The sequence below is a fragment of the Sander lucioperca genome, chromosome 5, assembly GCF_008315115.2.
Source record: "Sander lucioperca isolate FBNREF2018 chromosome 5, SLUC_FBN_1.2, whole genome shotgun sequence".
Taxonomy (NCBI): domain Eukaryota; kingdom Metazoa; phylum Chordata; class Actinopteri; order Perciformes; family Percidae; genus Sander; species Sander lucioperca.
The window spans coordinates 20312249-20335149 of NC_050177.1; the positions used below are offsets into that span (position 1 = coordinate 20312249).

Sequence of the window (22901 nt, forward strand, 5' to 3'; positions counted from 1 at the left end):
AGTATGTACAAGTTTAAGCAATTTGGCCTGTGCCCATCACTGTTAATAACAAATGAGTCATTTTATATTCATAGAAAATTGAATAAATTATCCATGATGTTTAGCAGACTTCTCATTCCCATCATGGGAATGAGAAGTCTGGGTGAGGAACTTCATTATGTGACTGAAAGCTCTAAAATGTGTTATTAGTATTAGAGCATAATCACATTTCTGTCAGAAAACTTTACTGTAGTGTTTACTTGAGTATTTTGGGAGTTGTGAAGCCCATTAAAGTGCTCATATTATTAAAAAATCACTTTTTTTTTTTGGGGAGTTATTTTGCGTCTCTGGTGCTTCCACATGCATACAAACTTTGAAAAAAACCCATCCATGCTGTTTTGAGTGAGATACGGGTTTCTGAATGTGTCCTGCCTTCAGTCTCCGGGTGAGTTGTTCAAACTCTGCACGGCTTTCTACGTAACTAGCCGAGACGAGGGGCCTAGGCTAACCATTAGCATGCTCGTTCTCAATGGCAAAACACTGCTACAACCCACATGAATTCACCCTAATCTACAAAATAAATTGTATAGAACTACTTTCATGTACCTGTTCTGCAGGTATTCCTCACAAAGTTGGAAGTGCCTTGTACAGGCCGAAGTTGGAGAAACAGCTAGCTAGCTCATGTAATCCTTACCTAGCTACTGCGCATGTGCGACTGACAACAAAGATGTTACAGAAGTTGCAAGGTCTCACTCTAGCTAAAACAGAACAACCTGAACACAGGGTGAAAAGAGGAGCTGCAGGAGATGTGCAGTACAACAAAAATATGGTGTTTTTTGAAAATTAAACTATGTAAACCTATTCTGATACCATCTCAAATTACAATTATGAACCTGAAAATGAGCATAATATGGCCACTTTAAAGCAGCCATATTATGCTCATTTTCAGGTTCATAATTGTATTTTAAGGTTGTACCAGAATAGGTTTACATGGTTTAATTTTCAAAAAACACCATATTTTTGTTGTACTGCACCGCTCTCTCTCACTGCTGCAGATCCTCTTTTCAGCTGGTCTCTGTTTTAGCTACAGAGTGAGACCTCTTTTCTTCTTCTTCTTCTGTACTATCTTTGATTGCACTGCACATGCCCAGTAGCTCAGATGTAGATCATGTCAGCTAGCTAGCTCCATAGACAGTAAAAGAAAGGCTGTTTCTACAACTTCAGTCAGTTACAAGGCAGGATTAGCTGGGAGACTTCTAAATGAAGGCGCACATGTAAGTAGTTCTTTTGTAGATTATGGTGAACTTGTGTGTGTTGTAGCAGTGCTTTGCTATTGAGAACGAGGTAGCATGCTAGCGTTAGCATGATAGCGTTAGCCATAGCGTTAGCATGCTAACGCTACGAGCTAATGGTTGCGGTTAGCCTGCTCGTTTCGGCTTGTGACGTCACAAGCCGTGCTGATTTTGAACAGCTCACCCAGAGACTGAAGGCAGGACACATTCAGAAACCGTATCTCACTCTAAACACCATGGATGGATTTTTTTCAAAGTTTGTATGTGTGTGGAAGCACCAGAGACACAACATAACACCCCAAATCCCAGAAAAAGTGATTTTTTCATAATATGGGCACTTTAAATAGCACAAATTAACAGTATAGTGGCTTGAATTATTACACTTTATACAGAACATGAGACCTTTAAATGTATCTGAAATCTTATCACAACTGAAGTACATTGCCAGGATAAAGCCTGACATAAGGCTTTGCCCCTTCGCTTCTGCTCTCTCTGTGTGTTGCCGTTCTCGAAATCCTTTCGCTACAGGAAACAACAACCTTCGAGCTACACTCTGAAAATGGCAAGTTTTGACAAAAATTTTAATTGTGCAATAAGGCAGGCCTGCTTGGTTATTTTAATGAATGATAAAGATTTACAAAGAATATGTTTCAAGTGAAGGAGTTCAAGTACCTTGGGGTCTTGTTCGCGAGTGAGGGGACAGTGGAGCGGGAGATTGGTCGGAGAATCGGCGCAGCGGGAGCAGGATTACATTCAATTTATTGCACCGTTGTGACAAAAAGAGAGCTGAGCCAAAAGGCAAAGCTTTCAATCTACTGGTCAATTTTCGTTCCTACTCTCACCTATGGTCATGAAGGTTGGGTCATGACCGAAAGAACGAGATCCATGGTACAAGTGGCCGAAATGGGTTTCCTCAGGAGGGTGGCTGGCGTCTCCCTTAGAGATAGGGTGAGAAGCTCAGTCATCCGTGAGGAGCTCAGAGTAGAGCCACTGCTCCTTTGCGTTGAAAGGAGCCAGTTGAGGTGGTTCGGGCATCTGGTAAGGATGCCCCCTGGGCGCCTCCCTAAGGAGGTGTTCCAGGCACGTCCAGCTGGGAGGAGGCCTCGGGAAGACCCAGGACTAGGTGGAGGGATTATATCTCCAACCTGACCTGGGAACACCTCGGGATCCCCCAGTCGGAGCTGGTTAATGTGGCTCAGGAAAGGGAAGTTTGGGGTCCCCTGCTGGAGCTGCTACCCCCGCGATCCGACCCCGGATAAGCGGATGAAGATGAATGGATGGATGGATGGATGTTTACGCTAGCACTCTAGCTAGCATGTTTTCCTACCGGTTATGGGAAAAGTTTTATTTTCAAAGCAGGGCCTATCGTCCGCAGTGAGCTAAGGTAACGTTAATCACAGAGACATGGTGTGAAAATGCCGTGGGTTTGATTGTGTCCGCCTTGGTCGCGATAATTAAGGACCAGGTGAAAACCTTGCAGCTTATTACACTGGGCAAGATAAAGACAACAACGTAAAAATTGCTGCTGCCAGTTCTCCATCTTATACAGATCACCAGAAACATTCGTTGGCAACGATAGATGGAGAGCCATCCTGCCAACGTTCCGGCACCGATTGGTGGGGATTGCTATGGACACACGGCGATACACTGGTAAGAGCAAATTACGTTTAACCATGTATCCAGCAAATTTAAATAGCTACGTGCAAATGTTCCACCAAAACAAGTACCTTCCAGAGACCATTTTGCAGAGTCATCATCGCTGCATCTGTAGCTTAGTGCCGCCCAGGACCATTGTGATTGGTTTAAAGAAATGCAAACCATCCAGAGCGGGGTTATTTCTCCTATCCCAGAATATGTGGTGTAGCCAGTCCTACTCCAGTCTATCTCTGCAATGTTTTTTGGAGGACACGTGCAGACTACAGACTAGTTATTTCCTCTCATGCAGGCACAGAGCACATATGCATGTTGGCAGTAAACTGGATGTCGGCTGTAGCGTTTGTTCTGTTCAGGTGCAGCTTTTTACAGAAGACATGAGGCGATAGTTCTTTCAGGTTGGCTGACGGATTGCAATGAGCGAGAAAAAGAAAAGACCTCTCCATTCACAGCGCTGACACAATGCGAGACTAGTGGTATATTAACCTGTTGAAGGAGGGGTCATTTTTACACACTGTTGTGTAGTTTATTTACACATACAAATCTAGCCGTATAAGTGAGCCATCACTCTGAAGAAGACTTAAATACACTTAACCCTGTAACACCAAAACATCCACTTGCTCCCAATATAGACTATACTTTCACAGTTTAAATGCACCATTTTGTAGAATGCTGTATATACAGTATATAGACATGTATGCACATACTGCACATTATCATCCAGTCCATGTGTATCCATTCAGTATTTATTTCTTTGCACTATTGGTATAGTTTACAACTCACAGAAACGCTGGACTTGTATATAGACTATTTTTTTGGTTGTTGTTTTTGGTGCTTTTTACTTTTTTATTTATATTTCTATAATATTTTATATATATATATATATATATAAAAAGCAGCTCCAGCAGGGCCCCAAACTTCCCTTTCCCGAGCCACATCAACCAGCTCCGACTGGGGGATCCCGAGGCGTTCCCAGGCCAGGTTGGAGATATAATCCCTCCACCTAGTCCTGGGTCTTCCCCAAGGCCTCCTCCCAGCTGGACGTGCCTGGAACACCTCCCTAGGGAGGCGCCCAGGGGGCATCCTTACCAGATGCCCGAACCACCTCAACTGGCTCCTTTCGACGCGAAGGAGCAGTGGCTCTACTCCGAGCTCCTCACGGATGACTGAGCTTCTCACCCTATCTCTAAGGGAGACACCAGCCACCCTCCTGAGGAAACCCATTTTGGCCGCTTGTACCCTGGATCTCGTTCTTTCGGTCATGACCCAGCCTTCATGACCATAGGTGAGGGTAGGAAAGAAAACTGACCGGTAGATCGAGAGCTTTGTCTTCTGGCTCAGCTCTCTTTTCGTCACAACGCCGGAGGTGTGAGTTGAAAGTCTGTCGGACAGGGGCCTCCTCCAGATGTTCCCAATTTACCCGCACTACCCGTTTGGGCTTACCAGGTCTGTCCAGAGTCTTCCCCCACGCCCTGACCAACTCACCACCAGATGGTGATCGGTTGACAGCTCTGCCCCTCTCTTCACCCGAGTGTCCAAAACATACGGCCTCAGATCAGATGAAACGATTATAAAATCGATCATTGACCTTTGGCCTAGGGTGCTCTGGTACCAAGTACACATATGAGCATCCCTATGTTTGAACATGGTGTTCGTTATAGACAATCCATGACTAGCACAGAAGTCCAACAACAAACAACCACTCTGGTTTAGATCAGGGAGGCCGTTCCTCCCAATCAAGCCTCTACATGTGTCTCCATCATTGCCCACGTGTGCGTTGAAGTCCCCCAGCAGAACTATGGAGTCCCCCACTGGAGCCCAATACAGGACTCCACTCAAGGTCTCCAAGAAGGCCGAATACTCCGAACTCTTGTTTGGTGCATACGCACAAACAACAGTCAGAGTTTTCCCCCCCACAACCCGCAGGCGTAGGGAGGCGACCCTCTCGTCCACCGGGGTAAACTCCAACGTAGCGGCGCTCAGTCGGGGGCTTGTGAGTATCCCCACACCCGCCTGTCGCCTCACACCCTGGGCAACTCCGGAGAAGAAAAGAGTCCAGCCCCTATCCAGGAGTATGGTTCCAGAACCGAGACTGTGCGTAGAGGTAAGCCGCACCAGATCTAACCGGTAGCGCTCCACCTCCCGCACCAGTTCCGGCTCCTTCGCCCACAGAGAGGTGACATTCCACGTCCCCAGAGCCAGCGTCTGCTGCCCGGGTCTGGTCCGTCGAGGCCCCTGACCTTCACTGCCACCCATTTGGCAGCGCACCCGACCCCAGCGGTTCCTCCCACAGGTGGTGGGCCTATGGGATGGAGAGATGGATGCCACGTAGCTTTTTCGGGTTGTGCCCGGCCGGGCTCCGTGGCAAACCCGGCCACCAGACGCTCGCTGACGAGCCCTCCATCTGGGCCTGGCTCCAGACGGGGGCCCCGGGCTTCCTCCGGGCAGGGTCACTCCATCTCTTCCTCGGTCACTCATAGGGTTTTTGAACCATTCTTTGTCTGGCCCCTCACCTGAGACCACTTTGCCTTGGGAGACCCTACCAGGAGCACAAAGCTCCAGACAACACAGCCCTCAGGTTCATAGGGACACACAAACCTCTCCACCACGATAAGGTGATGGTTCCCGGAGAGGTATATATATATATATATATATATATACACATATATACCTATTTTTTCACATACGTTTGTGCAAAATAGTCCTCCCCATTCTTTACCTTTTATTTGTTTGAATGAATAATGGTGCAATCCATGATCAAAATCAACAAAAAAAATCGTTTTTGAGATGTGAAGTTCAAAAACACCACAGCAGTACTTCCCGTATCCGTCAGCAGCCTTGACATATTAGAGTCTCAGAAAAGAGAGACAACTCTTTTTTTTGTTTATCAAAGCTGTGCAATATTCTTGTTTTGAAAAAGTCTATTTTTCAAAACCGTCATTGTTAAGTCACTTGTTTTATTGCCTTTTTCTAACACAGCATCTATGTGAAAGACACACTAAATATTTATGCTGTACACATGAAATTGAGTAATCATTCAAATTTACAAATCTTCCCGTGATGTACGACTGCATTGAGGTCGAATCTCAAGTTGGTGTTGTTGACTCAGAAAATGAGTCACGGAACCTGCAGAGAGCCCAGATCATCTGAGCAGCTGTCCCAACAAGCCGGGGGCCGGGGCCAGATTAGGCCCTGTTTTGTTACTGAGGAGGCGGGAGAGGAGAGAGATCTGAAAACTTTCCACAGAATGTTTTTTAAACGGTCAGTTTCAAATCATGGAAGCATATCAAATCCATGCAGAGGAAACAAGCTTCAGGATTTAACCTGAGTGCACAGAAGCAAAGAAAGGGTGTTATTATTGAATGTGGCATAGTGGCTAAACTCTTCGGCCATTTCCTCCCATTCATACGCTGAAAGGTCTTGACTTTCTCTTAAGTGATATCTTGGCTCCAACATATCAAATGCTCCAGATTGATCAAGAAGTAGGAAGCTGTGTTTGACCTGAACTAGGAAATCACAGTAGGAAGTTTGATAAAATTCAAGAATGGAGGATCAGGCTTATACAAAACACTTTTCCGCTTATCTTGCAGTGTGATTTATGTGGATTTGTTTTTACCTTTGCCTCGTTTCAACATCCGTGAAGGCAACATGCCAAATTATCAAAAAGATCACAACCCATTGTTTTCATTGGAGTTTAGCTTACCTGTTATGCAAAGCTTATTCCTCTCCAAGAAAGGAACAGGATCTCTGTGTTATATTTATTTTGCTCAAACTTTGCAAAAATGCAGTATTTATGACATGAGTCCAGAATTACATTTTTTTGTGTGAGATGAAAGAAAAAGTTGTTTTGAAGGTATAAATTATGGTTGTCGTGGAAACAGTGTGTGATTTTAGCTTGCCGCTCTCATACGTGGGTGGCCCAGCATGTGAGTCAGCGAAACACACCACTTGGATTGCATCTACTGTCACGATATGAGGGAGATCGTGAACTCCATCTATTTTTTATTCCCTGAAGAGAGCGGCCATATGGTCGAGCCTCCTTTTTGTTGGCGCGATCCTCAAACTGGGATGTCTGCTCGGTTTTTCTCTAGATTCAAGCTCAAGGAACACTGATGTGAAATGAATCAGAAGCAGCAATATGCCGCATTATGCAATGAGAAGGAACAATATGTATGTATTGCTGCCATTAAAATCATCCAAAGCATTTGCATTTGCTGCATCAATGTACTCTGATAATTAAACAGTGCTATAAAAGAAGCTGTGAAGTCAGATTAAGGCCTCTGATTTCACCAATTAAAGCCACTTCAGTAATGACGAGAGTTGAATGTGAGGAGATTTTAAAGGGGCGCTATGCAGTTTTGGCCATTTTTTCGCTGTTTTCTCGCTTTTTGCTCGCAGGTTTCTCTATAGAGCTCCCCCTACAGCTTCGGTATAGATATTTGGCAACACTGTGTAAAAACTCGCTCGGTCAGTCTGCCGTTTCCTCTTTCTCTGTTCTTCCGAATGCTTTTCTAGCTTTCTGCTTCTTTTTTGCCGGCTCAGCCATGACGATAGTGTGAAAAACTCCATCGCTACCTTGTTAGCCGGTTCCTGAATGGGCATATGTGTGCAGTGCCGTGAAGCAATCCGTTAGCGGCTCACCGGCCAAAAGTTGCAAGGGTGGTTTTTCGGCTCACATGCGCTAGGGGGGCCTACCACCATTCAACTCGAAAAAAGTCATATAACCATTCCAATGACTCCGAAGCTGTTCAGTTAAGGTAAATTGAGCTAAAAAAAAACACTGCATAGTTCCCCTTTAAAGCAACACTAAAGAACTTTTCCCGCTTCGGTCCCCCTACAGGTTGGAAGCGGAATTGTCCATTACCGCTGTCGTAATGTCTCATTATATCTCATTCGAACTACAGATCTGCTACCCGATCTGGCAATCTTGCATAATGTAATGTAATGGACAATCCACTTCCAACCTGTAGGGGGACCGAAGCGGGAAAAGTTCTTTAGTGTTGCTTTAAGGCTGGTCCGAGTAGAGTTGTTTACTCTCTCTTAAGGACAGTAAAACTAGATAGTACATGTTGCAATCTTAAAAAGAATTGTTCACCATTTTGGGAAATGTGTGTGTTTCGCCTTATCAGTCCCTCCAGAAAAAACGTGATTATGCGATCGCATAATTCAATGCATAATCAGCCAAAGGTTAGGTTAGGTTTTTCAAATACGCTGCACTTTCGCCGCATAAATTGCAGATTTCCGCGCAAATTTGCGGGGACTTGCATTATTTCACAATCCATTGCGTTGCAAAAAAGTCACATATATCTTAGCAGAAAGTTAAAAAATGTTGCGTTTACTTCACACAACAGCAGCCATTTTCCCCTGTTGCCATGGGAACGTCATGAAGTGACGTAATTACGCGACGTGAACATCATCGAAAAGCTGCAAACCCCGCGATGAAGCCATGATGAAACCGCAGTTTTTGCAAGTTCCCCCAATTTCATCACATAAAACTGCATAAATATCCCGCATATTCCATCGCATTTTTTAAGAAAACGTGCCGCATAATCAAGGATTTTTGCCCGCAACAATCACAAAAAAACTCCGCATTTTTCTGGAAGGACTGCCTTATTGCTAAGAGTCAGATGAGAAGATTGACACTGCTATCACATCTGTCTGGTAAACATGAAGCTGAATCCAGCTGCCTGTTAGCTTAGATTAGCATAAAGACTGGGAACGATGGTCTCTGTCCAAAGGTAACAAAATCCACCTGGAAAGCTCACTAATTAACATGTTGTTTCGAGTTTGGTCAGGCCACGCTCCACCTACACATTCAGCAGTCAGTGGTATCAGTCTTCTCATTTAACCCTCGGCAAAAGAGCGAGTAACCGTGTTTCCCAAAATCTCAAACTATTCCTTCAAGTATAAAGAAGATTAAAAAAAACAACACGCTCGGGGTGCCCTGGTAGCTCACCTAGGCTGCGCCCCATGTACTAAGGCTCAGTCCTTACCGCAGCGGCCCGGGTTCGAGTCGGCCCTTTTCTGCATGTCATCCCCCTGTCTCTCTACCCCCTTTTCTGTCTTCATCTGCCCTATCAAATAAAATGGCCAAAAAGCCCCAAAAAAGAATTAAAAATTAAAAACAACACACAAAGCTGCAATTGAATAAAATGGTGGAGATAACCTAGAATATATATAATAAATGAATTTAACAATTGCAGGTAGTCAACGGAGGATTTGATATATACTTTAAAATCAGCCAAGGTGATTGATTTTCACTTCCTTTTATAGTTATCTATTTAAAGAGCAAAAAAGTCTTCAAAGTGGGTTTAAAAGTTACCATTATTACTAGACAATCTCTACTTTCTTTGTCAGACATCATACATTTTATCGAAGTATCAAAAGAAATCCCTTGGCTTAAAGAATGTGAAGTAAAAAAAAGAGAACCTGTTGGAAGGCCTATAGAATAGAGGCAAGTCACCTTTCCTCTAGACAGGGAAAAGGCTGGGCCACTGATGAGCTCAGGGAGTCAAACAGGCAGCCGTAGCCTTCCACCTGCTCCCTGGCTCAGGCACCCATGGGAGCAGGTCTAGATCACACCTTGCATGCAGTGCTCTGGGCCCAGGAGATGCCAGGCTACAGAGGGCCGTGTCCAGACTTGCACGCTTACAGTCAAACTGACACCAACCGTACAGGTCGGTCCTGTTTTCTTCTCTCTAGCCCGGAGCCGTGTATGGCATAATTAGCAAACTTTCAGGGATGAGTATAACATTAGAATAACTGTAACACCTGAGCCACCACCATGTGATCTTGTGTGAAAGGTTGGTTATGTGTGAAACCTGTCTGACATCTGTTTCCACAGCCAAATTCCACTACTTTTAAGTTTCCTATTTGATCATTTTCTCATACAAATACTGTAAATGTTTATTTAACAATGTGTGTAACTGGAAAAGGAGGTTAAAACAGGTGTAAAGTGGAGATTAATATCACTTTAGATGCTCTTTTTGGGTTAAAATCTCACAAATCTTCCAAATTACAACATTTTAATAAGCCACAATTTATAGATGGTTTATAACTTGCCACACATGGCTTAATTCATGAATATTAAGCCATTTATTAAGGCTATATAGACATTAATAATGTCCTTATTTATTGACTTATGGCTGAATAAATAAATAAAGGTTTGAGTGAGTTTATCACTTTACCAAGCAAATTTACCAAGTCTACAGTTCTAAATGTTAGTAAGTTGTTAAAGGTGCAGTAGGTAAGACTTATAAAACTAACTTTCTGTCATATTTGCTGAAACTGACTCTATGTTCCAGTAGAACTAAATGAAGCAGGTAATAAAAAACAAAATCCGTCTCCTCTGGCACCACCTACAGTCTGTAATGTGATTTGCAAAAATTCACCACTCCCTGTTCAGATGCACCAATCAGGGCCAGGGGGGGTGTCTAACTGCTTGTCAATCACTGCTCATGCACATGCATTCATTCTCCCTTGTGGGGGAGGGGCTTAGGAGACCGTTTTGGGCTTCAGCAAAAAGTGGTGGAGGGACTGAGAAGTTGTCGATGTTCACATTTTTTAGCTAAGTCCTGGATCTTTGCAATCCCACCTACAGCACCTTTAAAAAATGGATTTTGGTCTCCAAAATTGAGTCACAGGTGCAGGATAAAGGGATTTATGATACTACATCCACCTATCCGAAGTGCTCATGGAACAGTCCACGAAACAGCCCCCACATACTGGAGCCTGTCTGGCAGAGTGCACTGTGTTGGTCCTTCCAGTATTTCAAAATCCACTTGATGCTGCATTACTGTGTTTTACTGTAGCTCCTAGAGCTCAACAGTGTGGTTCCAGAAGTAAAACATCCCATTCATTTTCTCCATAGGGATTTTGATTATCAGCCATAATGTCTAAACCATCCAAGGTAGCCTTACCATGATCTACGAGAATGTCAAACAAAAGTTTAAGTCTCTGTAGAAGCTACAAGTCTGTCTGAAATCAACCTTGTTTTAAGAAAAACACGTTTTATTCACAATGTCATGGAGAAGTACGTACACACCCACAATCCTGCGATGTCTTTGATTGGTGGAACTCGATGTTACCATGGAAATGTTTACCGAATATGCAAACGACTAAAGCGAGCTGCTACTATTGAAGTCTATGAGTTTCTGTACACAGTCTTGTATCTTTGCCTTTTTTTGCCATTTTTAAAATGTTCTTTCTCACCGAATCAAATGTTTTATGGTCACGATTAATCTTGTAGCTGGTTGGCTTGGTTCCAGGCTTAACTCTTTACATGTACTGTATATAAGCATTTTCTAAAATGTCGATGGAGATATTGAATGAGGGAAAATCACTTCCGGAACCAGGGCCGTTCAAAAAGTGAGCGGTCACTGTTGAGCTCTATTGAGAGCCTTTGGGGACTATAATACTGTCTGTCATGCAAACTATAGTAGCCCCACAAATCCAAAGGTGAGACCATTAGCGAACGGTCCTGACAGATCCTCACACAGCTCGTGCAAGAATGTGGCTGCGTTATACCAGGCCTGTGGGCATCAGCTGGGAAAACAAACCAAGACTGATAACAGATCAGGCCCACATTCCATCCCAGGCTGTGTTGAGGGACAGAGCAGACCACCAATTTCACACACACACACGGTGATAGCGATTAGCGTGGGAGTAAGGGTGAGGCCTGTAGAGGAGCAAGGTTGGCGGCGTTTCACAGAGCTCCTCTGCTTTGATATGTATCTCATGTCACGGCCAGGTTACGCGTCATGTGAATGCCTCTGTGAGAGAAGAAAACAAAAAACATACATCTCACTGGCTTTATTCGGTGTCAGTTTTAGACTAGTCTGTATGTGGGGAATGGTTTGGCACTGTAAGGCCCAGGTGCTGACAGACCTCCCGGCGGGCTGAGCCGGCTCTCTGGGTCCATGCTGTGCAGGCCTGGCTGGGCCCGACTGGACAGCTGAGTGCAGGTTGCCCAGCAGGTTGTGTTGTCTCAGCCTTCAGCCAGGGATGATAGATGGAGCTGGAAATGCTCCCAGAGAGGGGGTGAGCACATGTGTGGCAAGACGTGGCAGGTGGTGAGCGCTGACTTGACGGCAATTAAATGTACAAATCTTTGATTAAGCTCATGGGAAGGCAGGCATTAGCAACACTGAATCGTCTCTCCCCCAGCACATGCATGCACAGCTTTTCTTTCTCTCACGAACATACACACTGGTACACATTTGTCATCCTGAGTCACTCTTACACTATGCCAGTGACTAATACAGTGTATACTTAGTAAAGAGGCAGTTTTTAACAAGGCACTAATGTGATGTGATGTGAATTTGAGATTACAATCGGTTAAATTGTCATTACGAGATTCTCTTAAGGTGCTTACACGCCAACCAGATGGCTGACCGAAAAGGCAGTCGGACTGATCAGTCACCCCGAGGTCCAAAAAAATGGCTCAAAACACAATGAGGCGACACCGACTTGAGCGTACACTCTGCGCGAAACGTAATACGTCTCCATAGCAGCAGGCGGCGCTTCTCTGTATTGTTTCCATTAACAGTCTATGATTGTTTCCCAGAAAATGAAAACCGGCAGCTGATTGGATGAACGCGTCACGTGGGTCTTTTTTCTCCGGAAATTCACAGCCAGACTGTCATGGCGGCTTGTTCAGAATACGAGCTCATATTGTACTAAAATAGTTCACCGAAACGTGTTTCTGAAAACATTTTAAGCGAGAAATAGGCCGTGCGGTTGCTGAATCTGTCTTCATTTCAGATCAACAAAGGTCAGTTTAAAAGATTTTCGTCAGATTTTGAGAGGCTCATCCGCTCGCCATTTCCGGGTGAGTCCCGACTGCCCTGTCTCTGACTGAGCATGTCGGGTCGGCCAAAATGAATGCTTCATTCAATGTTGCTCAAGATAAAGACTCTTTTAAAAGGCTTTTCTTTCTCCATTATAGAATAATGTCTTTCTTGTGTCTATTGTTCTTTCCCACTGTGTGTTGTAAAATGTCAGTGACAGAGTGAAACCTAAATGGAAAATCCTTATTTGAGCAACGTAGTCTGTAGATTTGGCCATCATTCTTCGAAAATTACACTCTGCAATAACATTTGTCTCACTCATTTCTGAGGGTGTGATGACATCGCTGATACAGATTTACATAGTTTACATAGTTTTACATACAGAGTTAAATAGGGCAACAGGACCACTATCTACCTATCTCCACAGAGCTGAGGAGTAAGGTCTGGCTACACCACACATACATTCTGGGATAGGTGTTTGCATTTCTTTAAACCAATCACAATCGTCTTGGGCGGTGCTAAGTTCCGGACGCAGCGATGGTGGTTCTGCTAAATAGTCTCAGGAAGGAACTTGTTTTGGTGGAACATTTGCACCACGCAAAAGAAAACGCCACATACAATATTAAATGAAGTTAACTGTTGACACAATACAGTAAGTGAGCTATTTAAATTAGCTGGATCCATGGTTAAACCTCATAAGCTCTTACCAGTGTATCACCGTGTGAACCAAGCAGGCCTGCTTTATCGCACGATTCAAATTTTCTTTAAAACTCGCCATTTTCAGTGTGTAGCTTACCAGCTCGAAGTTTGAGAACGGCAACACACACACACAGAGCGGAAAGGGAGGGACATCACGGGCAGGATGTCAGGCAATTATCCTGGAAATGTACTACCAGACTAGGTCACCAATAACAATGGACAATCTTGACAGTAACCTTTAGAGTTTATGTTGTTATTGTGGTTGTAACTTCCAAATAAGTAGTTTGCTTAATATGATTGGATTCTGGACTTGTTTGATTGTTTGTCTTGTTAACCCATGCACTCTGTTATAAAGCAATGGATTAACTGCCACATTCCCATATCTCAGCAATGAACCCAGTGAACAAAATAATGTCTATCACTAATGTGAGTGATGGCCTAGACTATGGACATAAAATCCCAGGTTGTAAAAAAAATAAAAATGAACGTGGGTAGAAAATAGCAGGAGAAGAAGCACTCAGGCTGGTTGTGTCCGTACTAATTTGTATCCAAATTATGTACATCGCTTAACACAAGCAATCAATGCTATACCACTCAACCTGAATGCACACCATCACCATGCCACGTGTTCGCACACATGTATCTTCAATCCTTTTTCATCATGACATCACCATTCTACATCAGTGTGTTTGGAGAATAAAGTGATCTGACTTCAAATAGAAGCACAGATTATTTTGGCATGATTAATTGGCTCGTGCTTCAGCTGTCTGCAAGTCCAATCAGGAGGCATCTTGATAGAAACAAACATACTGTAGGTGTCAATAGCAAAAATGACAATTTGACAAAATAATTTCGTCAAATTGACATTTGCCCCTTCAATAAGGCTCATTCTTGAAATCTTCAAATCCTAAATGTTGCACGGGCCCTAACTTTATGCCAAACTACGCATTGTGTTGAACAAATAAATAATCTGATTCAAATCCTAATGTCATAAATTCCAAACTATCATCTGATCTTCACCTCTTACATGATTGGTTGAAAAAGAACCATCTGACCATCAGTGTAAAGAAAACTGAATGTATGTATTTTCATTCACCCAGAAAAAGTCTTTGTTTTGGGGCAGCCTCTAGCTCACCCAGTAAGAGCGTTCGCCCCATGTTGGCTGAGTCCTGCAGCGGCTTGGGTTCAAATCCGACCTGCGGCCCTTTGCTGCGTGTCATCCCCCATCTCTCTCCCCCTTTCACATCTATCCACTGTCAATACAATAAAGGGAAAAGCCCCAAAAAAATAATCTTTAAAGTGCCCATATTATGAAAAAATCACTTTTTCTGGGATTTGGGGTGTTATGTTGTGTCTCTGGTGCTTCCACACACATACAAACTTTGAAAAAAAATCCATCCATGGTGTTTAGAGTGAGATACGGTTTCTGAATGTGTCCTGCCTTCAGTCTCTGGGTGAGCTGTTCAAAATCGGCACGGCTTGTGACGTCACAAGCCGAAACGAGCAGGCTAACCGCAACCATTAGCTCGTAGCGTTAGCATGCTAACGCTAGCATGCTAACGCTAGCATGCTACCTCGTTCTCAATAGCAAAGCACTGCTACAACACACACAAGTTCACCATAATCTACAAAAGAACTACTTCCATGTGCGCCCTCATTTAGAAGTCCCCCAGCTAATCCTGCCTTGTAACTGACCGAAGTTGTAGAAACAGCCTCTTTTACTGTCTATGGAGCTAGCTAGCTGACATGATCTACATCTGAGCTACTGAGCATGTGCAAGTGTAATCAAAGATAGTACAGAAGAAGAAGAAGAAAAGAGGTCTCACTCTGTAGCTAAAACAGAGACCAGCTGAAAAGAGGAGCTGCAGCAGTGAGAGAGAGCGCTGCAGTACAACAAAAATATGGTGTTTTTTGAAAATTAAACCATGTAAACCTATTCTGGTACAACCTTAAAATACAATTATGAACCTGAAAATGAGCATAATATGGCTGCTTTAAAAAAAGTCTTTCTTTTACTGATTTTATTACTTTTGCAAACCAAGATCTTGTCGTCACAAAGACCTACAACTACCTTGGTGTGCTACTTGATTCACACCTTACATATCGGGAACACATTTCTAAATTAACAAAAAAGTTGAATCAGAAACTCTATGTGTATAACAAGATTAGATCATATCTTTCCTTTTCGGTTTCTGAAACCTACTTACATGCCATTGTGTTTTCAACAATGTCCTACTGTCTTCCAATCTGGTCCCTTACCACTAAGTACATTACTGAACCAATAGCACGACTATACTACCGAGCACTTAAGATCCACAGTAATCTTCCAAAGTGGTCTCTTCATTGCAGTGCGCTCACACGCACAAATGCTTTGACTTACCAGAACTACGTAAACCGCCATGCTATTGCATTTTATTTTCAGATTCAAAATAGCTCTTTACCAGCACTTATAGTTCTTCTTCCGACACACAATATGAGACCACTATGCTTCACTAGGTCAGTCTCACAGGCACTCATTCCAGTTCCCCCATACAAAAACAACTACGGTCAGAAATCCTTTTTCTATATTTACACTAAAATTTGGAATGACATTCCCTATCACATTTGAACATTATCATCCATCACATATTTCAAAAAGTCATATAACATGTTTCTTCTTGATAGTCATACTTGCACACACTGATTGTTCATGTATTGTTTTTAGTCTTGTTTTTCCGTATTTAATGTTTTATTTGTTTGCATCTGTCTAGTCAATAATAATGTCCTGTATAAATGTGCTGAAATTGTGTTCATTGTTCTATGTTGCTGCAGAACAGGAACCTGCTGTAAACCAGTTTTTAAACTGAGTCAGGCCCGTTTATTGTAACTTAATTGTTGCTTTTAAATTTTCCTTTATAATAAATGAAATGAAATGAAATACATAAGTTATCAATTCATTATTCCTTAGTCCTCTCCTCCAAACATCTGTATGGTAAAGTGGTTTAATCAATCCTTATCATAACTAAAGACTCAAGAAATTCAAGTTCTGTGAGATGCTAAATTCTCCTGATTAACTCATCGTTAGCTGCCCTTTACCAGGACAGAGGTACATCCATGCAGCAGTCTCTCACATGCAGAGAAAGGTGTAGAGTGTGTCACGCACCTAACAAGTCCCTTCAGAGTTGCTACTGGCTCAGAGGTAGTAATTGCCATCCTGTCCTCAGCTCGTTAATGAGAGCAAAGTCATTCCCTATACCCAGGCTGCCCCCGGGTTTTAGACATATCTCACTGTCTATATCCCATAATCTCATTGTCTAGGAAACAGAGGAATGCTTAAAGCTTTAGACCTGACAAGCCTCCAGTGAATTTGATCAGCTCCCGGTTACCACACAGGATTACTGAACATAAATCACTGCTCAGGGCAAAGTAAAGGCTTTCAAACATCACTGTGCAGCTCAACTCATGTATCTTTATATAAACAGGTATTTACAAAGCAAAATTTTGGTCTATGTTGAAGGCAGATTACTCACCATTTTTAACAACAGTTTCACAATTTGATCACAGTTTTGGTAGAAAGAGTAGTTGTTTTTTCTATTTATTAATCATTTCTGAATGTCTCATTGTATAGAACAAAGCTCTTCATCTTCAGTGGCTGTTGAGTGCGCTGCTCTGCTCCTTTCATGGGAATCTGTCACCGTGGAGATGTGGAGGTGCTCCCTCCCTCCCTCCCCCCTCCCTCCCAGAGCCAGGGGAGACAGCAGCACATCCCACTGGACCAAATCCATCCTCAGAATGACACCAGTTAACTCTTCGTGGTGAGATAATCAGAGGCACGGAGCTTAATGAGACACTGAAAAGTATACTGTACCTGCTTCTTATTTAATAGGAAATCACAAACATACTGAAATAAAAACATTAAAACAGACTAATGAAAATAGACTTCATATTGGCATTAAAACACAAAAGCCTTTTCTTTAGAAAAAAAAGGTGAATAAATAAAGTCTTTAAAGTCAATCTGTGAAACTTTTTAGGTAAATGGCCATTATTTGGTTTCCTCTGCTAATTAAAAGCCCAACATTCAATAATATTACAACTTTAAAATAACAACTTTTATAGGATCCCTTTGTCCCAGGATCGATGTTTTCGTGCAGGATGCAGAATGGATTGTATGTTTCCAGCAGCAGCAACAAGTGGCAGATTAAACATGGTTGCACTGAGTATCTTCTTTCTACAGGTTGGACCTGGGCCTGCAGTACATGGGGTGCACAAGTGCAAAACAAGGTGAAAATAGTTTAGAATTTTCAATTAGTTTTTTTATTTTATTTTAGTTTGAACTAGTTAGTTAGTTTTCAGAGTGGGTTTGCTAGTTTGAGTTTAGTTTCAGTTTTTCAGAAGGATTTAGTATATTTTCATTTTCTTTTCATGCAGAGATAGAGGGCAGTACAAAAGAGAAGAAGCAAAAAGTACTAGCCTGGAAATCCAGACCCAAATCCGAAAGAAGGGTCTGGCAATGAGTAATGAAAATGGCCCAACTCAAGGGGCGGCACCAAGCATGCATTTGAAAATCTCACTGCACGCAATTGGATAACACTACGACCAATCACAACAATACACGGGGGTGACGTATCCAGAGCGTACCCATACGCTTAGCTACCAGCGGAGCTAACTGGCAGATTAAACTCTTGCTGTATCCTGTAATAAATATATAAATTATAAAAATGATATTAGTTGTCAGTTACAGAGATGGCCATGCTATGTACACGGGCATTGTTATGTTCAAAGGCTTAAGTATTAACCTTAATAAGGCTGCAGTGCACCTGGCTGAGTAGGGTCTCAAATATGAGTAAGCTTCAAGTACGGGCATCATCTCTGAGAGAAGGTCTGTTGTGTAAAAAGGTTACAAAATCTCCCCAGCATCTGTCAAAAAGAAATGGCTTCTTCTTGAGGTTAAACATAATCTTTTCTTAAGGTATGTATGATGACAGGTCTTTGAGCCACATGGATAACCCAGGGGGCTCCTCACTTTTCCAGCGAGTAGCTATAAATTTATTAGCCGCAATAAGGGCTGGTCTGACAAAGCATGTGTAACCCCTGAAGTCGATTGGCAAAACTGAGGTGTCCCCCAGCAGTATCAGCCTTGGGTTGGTTGGGATCTCCATCCCCACTACCTTTTTAACAATGTCCAGAACAGATAGCCAATAGTTCTCCAGGCACTTACATCCTAAACAAAACATATGTATAAGAGATCCTGTTTCAACTTTACACCTAGCGCAGTGTTCTGGATAGTTACTACTTATCTTATGGAGTCGTTCAGGTGTATAATAAACTCTGTTAATAAGGTTGAACTGTAGTAGTTTGTGTCGACTATTATAAGAGAATGACTAAGAGCTACCATAAATCAAGTTCCAATCAGCATCCTCGAAAGCCTCACCAATGTCCATTTCCCATTTAACCTTTGCACTGAGAGCTTTATTTTCCATAAGGGACATGAGCCTCTTATAGGCAAAAGACAGAAAACCTTTAAGATCGTGTTTTTCCTATGTCATAATGTCTATCTGAAAATCTTCCAGGTTGACAAGTTTCCCTCCCTGCTGCACTCTGATATAGTCCTTGACTTGCAAGAACTTAAAAAAGTGAATAGAAGAAAGCCCATAAGAGGATTTCAGTTGTTCAAAGGACTTCAAATGATCTTGTTCATGTAGTTGCCCAAATGTACAAATACTTCTGTTGTACCAGTCCTTTGTAATTACATCTCTCAATGACTCTGGTAGAGCAGGGTTAAAATGGAATGGGATAGCTCTATATAGTTTTCACTTTGAAGCTTTATTCTAATATCATGCCATATTTTGGTTGTACAGTATGTTTGATCGTCAGGTTCATTACAATTTTAAAACTATGATAAGAGGGGATAAATGGAATACTTGATAGCTTCAGTTGTATGGGATTGTTCAATTTGTTTCCATGCTGGAGGGTGTTGTAGGTTTGTGATCCAAGTCCAGATAGTTTTAGATTGGGCAGCCATTTAGTATAACTGAAAATCAGGTAAGCCCTCCCTGTTCAGGGGCGACAGAGAGTTTTAAGCTTGACTCTTGGAGCTTTACTGTTCCACAGAAATCTAGAGATCTGGCTGTCCAATTTTTTAAAGAAGGCTTTTGGAACTGGTGTTGGGAGTGCTTGAAATAGGTAAAGACATTTTGGTAGGACATTCATTTTTATGCTGTTCACTCGTCCAATTAGGGAAAGAGGTAGGGACTTCCACCTTCTCAAGTTCACTTCTACTTTTTGAGAGGGAAAACCTGGTCTAATTTGTTGGGTATATGCACCCCTAGATAACAAATCTTATGGGATTCCCATCGAAATAAGATGTTATCTCTTGGTAGTTGTTGGGCCGCAGTATTAAGAGGTAATATCATACTTTTGTTTATGTTTATTTTGTAGCCAGAGACACAGCCATATTCCTCTAATAAATTACTGAGGGTGGCAAGTGACGATGCTACGTTGGTCAGGTACAGCAAGATATCATCGGCGTAAAGAGAAATGACATGCTTTTCCTGCTCGACCACAATGCCCTCAATAGTAGAGTGAGCTGTTATAGCGACTGCGAGGGGCGCAATTGCCAGAGAGAAAAGCAGAGGGGACAAGGGACAGCCCTGACGTGTTCCTCTTGACAAGGGAAAGAAAGGCGATATATAAGCATTTGTCTGGATCCTTGCTGATGGATTGACATAGAGTATCTGAATCATTTTCATTAAATTTGGACCAATGTTAATTTTTTTCAAGACTGCGAAAAGAAAGGGCCACTCCAGGCGATTAAATTTTAGCTTAGTTTTACAGTAGTTTTAGTTTGTCTTTGTTAGGGCCGCCATGTATAATGTCTCAAAGTATGTAGCTACGTACCGTATACAGACAGAATACATGGTTGGAGAATAGCCATGATGTTTAATGTTGAATCTTTGCGCTACTTTAGTGTCCGATGTGAAGCAATTACAGCACAGCACCGTCTCACGTCTAGTCCGTTTAATTTCTGTGATTCAATGTCACGAGAGTTGAGGAAAATTCATGCTGTCTCCTTTTTTTCAGTAGTGAAAAAGTTAAACTGAAATGATTTACATTCATTTTCATTTTATTTTTAGTCGTTTTTAAACCTGGCAATATAGTTGTAGTTTAGTTTTTCTTGAAGGTTTAAGTTTTTACAGTTTTTATTAATTTAATTAAATTTAATTATTAATTTACTATGTGATAACACTTGTGCAAATCCTAAAGCAACAACAACTTAACAAAGGTGTCACTTATTTCAAGAACAAAATAAGATGTAGAGCGATGTACGTGCAATATGCAGTCTCCTTCTAGCTCTGTCTTGGTCTCCACTTATTCCTGAGGGAAATAACTGGTTCCACTTTCTTCACCAGCTATCGTTAACTTTGTTTGCCTGCCATTTGGTGCTACAAGTAGTGTACAGTATGGTTGGTTTATCAGTAGTAGTAGTTTTGCTGAACACAGCTGCCTGCTGCTAGAAAACAGGGTAAATAAAAGTGTAGTCTATATCCACGACATTCCACTTCCGGGATTGCTCCGTTGCCGCCAGAAAATTCCGCTGGATGTCCCTCTTTTCGGCCGGATGTCCGGTACCTTCTGTTTTCTTTGTGTTGGAATTCTAAACTCTGGTGGATTTATGAGGACTATGGTTAACTGCTCCTCCGATCTCTGCAGGGTAAATCCAGACAGCTAGCTAGACTATCTATCCAATCTGAGTTTTCTGTCGCATGACTAAAACATCCTTTGAACGTACACGTGTTCCACCAAAACAAGTTCCTTCCCGAGACTATTTTGCAGAGGCACCATCATTGTGTTTGGGGCTTAGCGCTGCCCAAGATGATTGTGATTAGTTTAAAGAAATGCCAGTAAGCACGTTTTTCTCCCATCCTGGAATGCTGTGTGGACTAGCCAGACCCTCCTCCGCAGCGCTGTGGGGGAAGGTCTGGCAATGTGGCATTCATAAAAGTGTAATTTGCAACGTGTACATCCAAATGAATAAGTTCGAAGATACTAAAGTGCTCGGTAGAGCTAGGGGGAACTGCAGAGTTGGCTGAAATTATTTTTGGGTATGACACTATGAGCGGCTCTTTTGACATTGCACATAGCAATACGATCCATTGTTTATATAAAAATATTGATAAATTGAACTTTAAATCTTAGTCTGCTGTGTTAGATTATAATGAAATGGTCTTTAACGGCTGTCTGGATCTGAGCATGATAAAGATGTTTTAATGATTTGAACGTCATTATATTAAGACAGCTCATGTTAGAGGATCAATAGCATTTCCTGAGTCTTGTTTTATTTCCCCGTGTTTTCGTGCTCCTCCCCTCTTCTAAGAATAGGCTGGCCGGCGTAATCACAGGAACCGACCCAGGCTGGAGGTGCATGCCTTTGCACATGGCAGCACAAATTAAAATGTCTCTTGCTGCCCGCCTCTCTAATTCCCTGGCACTATGCCCTGGCCTGTCCCATGAATTACAACCAGACCTCTCCGTATGGTGCAGCCAGCATGGGGCAGGCCATCTTATTGACATGAGCTCCTTCCTGAGCTCTCAAAGTCAATAACTGAGTAGCGCAGATCACACACATTTGGCCATCCACAGAGTGCTAACTCCATAACATTATTTGGAGCAATAGTAAAAAAGGACTTGGAGAGAATCAGCAGAGTTTTTTTTCCCCTTATTAAAAGGAGACTCCCATACGTTACCACAACACATACAAGTCAAGTCAACTTTATTTATATAGCACATTTAAAACGACATACGTTGACACAAAGTGCTTTACAACCAACACAGATGGTTTGAAATCTGCCTCAATAGACAACATTGCATAGATAAAAAGTACATAAAAAACAATACAAAAAAAAAAAAAAAAACTGACACAAAGACACCACCATACATTATACAAAGAAGTTGTGTTCATTGGTAACGCTTTATATTAATGGTGCATGAATTATCATGAATTAATGCATGACTTCATGCATGAAAAAGCATGAATTCACTCATGTAGTACTTCAAGAACTATCAGTAATGCACAAGGAGTAATATTATCTCATGCATGACATGATGCAGGAACAATTCGTTAATTAATGCATCAGTTAAGATATTTTAATCATCATGAGTTCTGATTTATTAATAATGTTCATGACTGACCAGTCATAGCAGTGTACATATATTCTGAAGAATTGTAGTGTTGTTATCATGATTAACTAAACATTACTTTTTCATTATTTTATCATATTTGTGGCCCTTCAAATAAAGTGCTCATAAATAAATCATATCTTATTAATTAATGTTAAAAATGGACCAGGTCAGCACTTTATTTGAAGGGCCACAAACATGATGAAGTAGTTTTTTTTTTTTAATTTTCTTTTTTGAATTTGTTTATTTTGCACAATAAACAAACAATAACACACAAAAAATGTAATAATAAAAAAATAAAGATTGTGCAGGTGAGATTAAGAAAACCCCTAGG

The 22901-nt window shown here is 42.0% G+C and overlaps 1 long non-coding RNA gene across 1 annotated transcript; it reads right to left on the reverse strand.

The window, feature by feature from the left end:
• Window positions 1-1143: 1143 nt before the first annotated feature.
• On the reverse strand, window positions 1144-16257 carry LOC116048388. The gene is made up of 4 exons (XR_004104619.2): window positions 15919-16257; window positions 11724-11729; window positions 1733-1738; window positions 1144-1154 (listed from the first exon to the last, which is right to left on the reverse strand). It is a non-coding gene; the product is annotated as an uncharacterized LOC116048388 (long non-coding RNA).
• Window positions 16258-22901: the final 6644 nt, after the last annotated feature.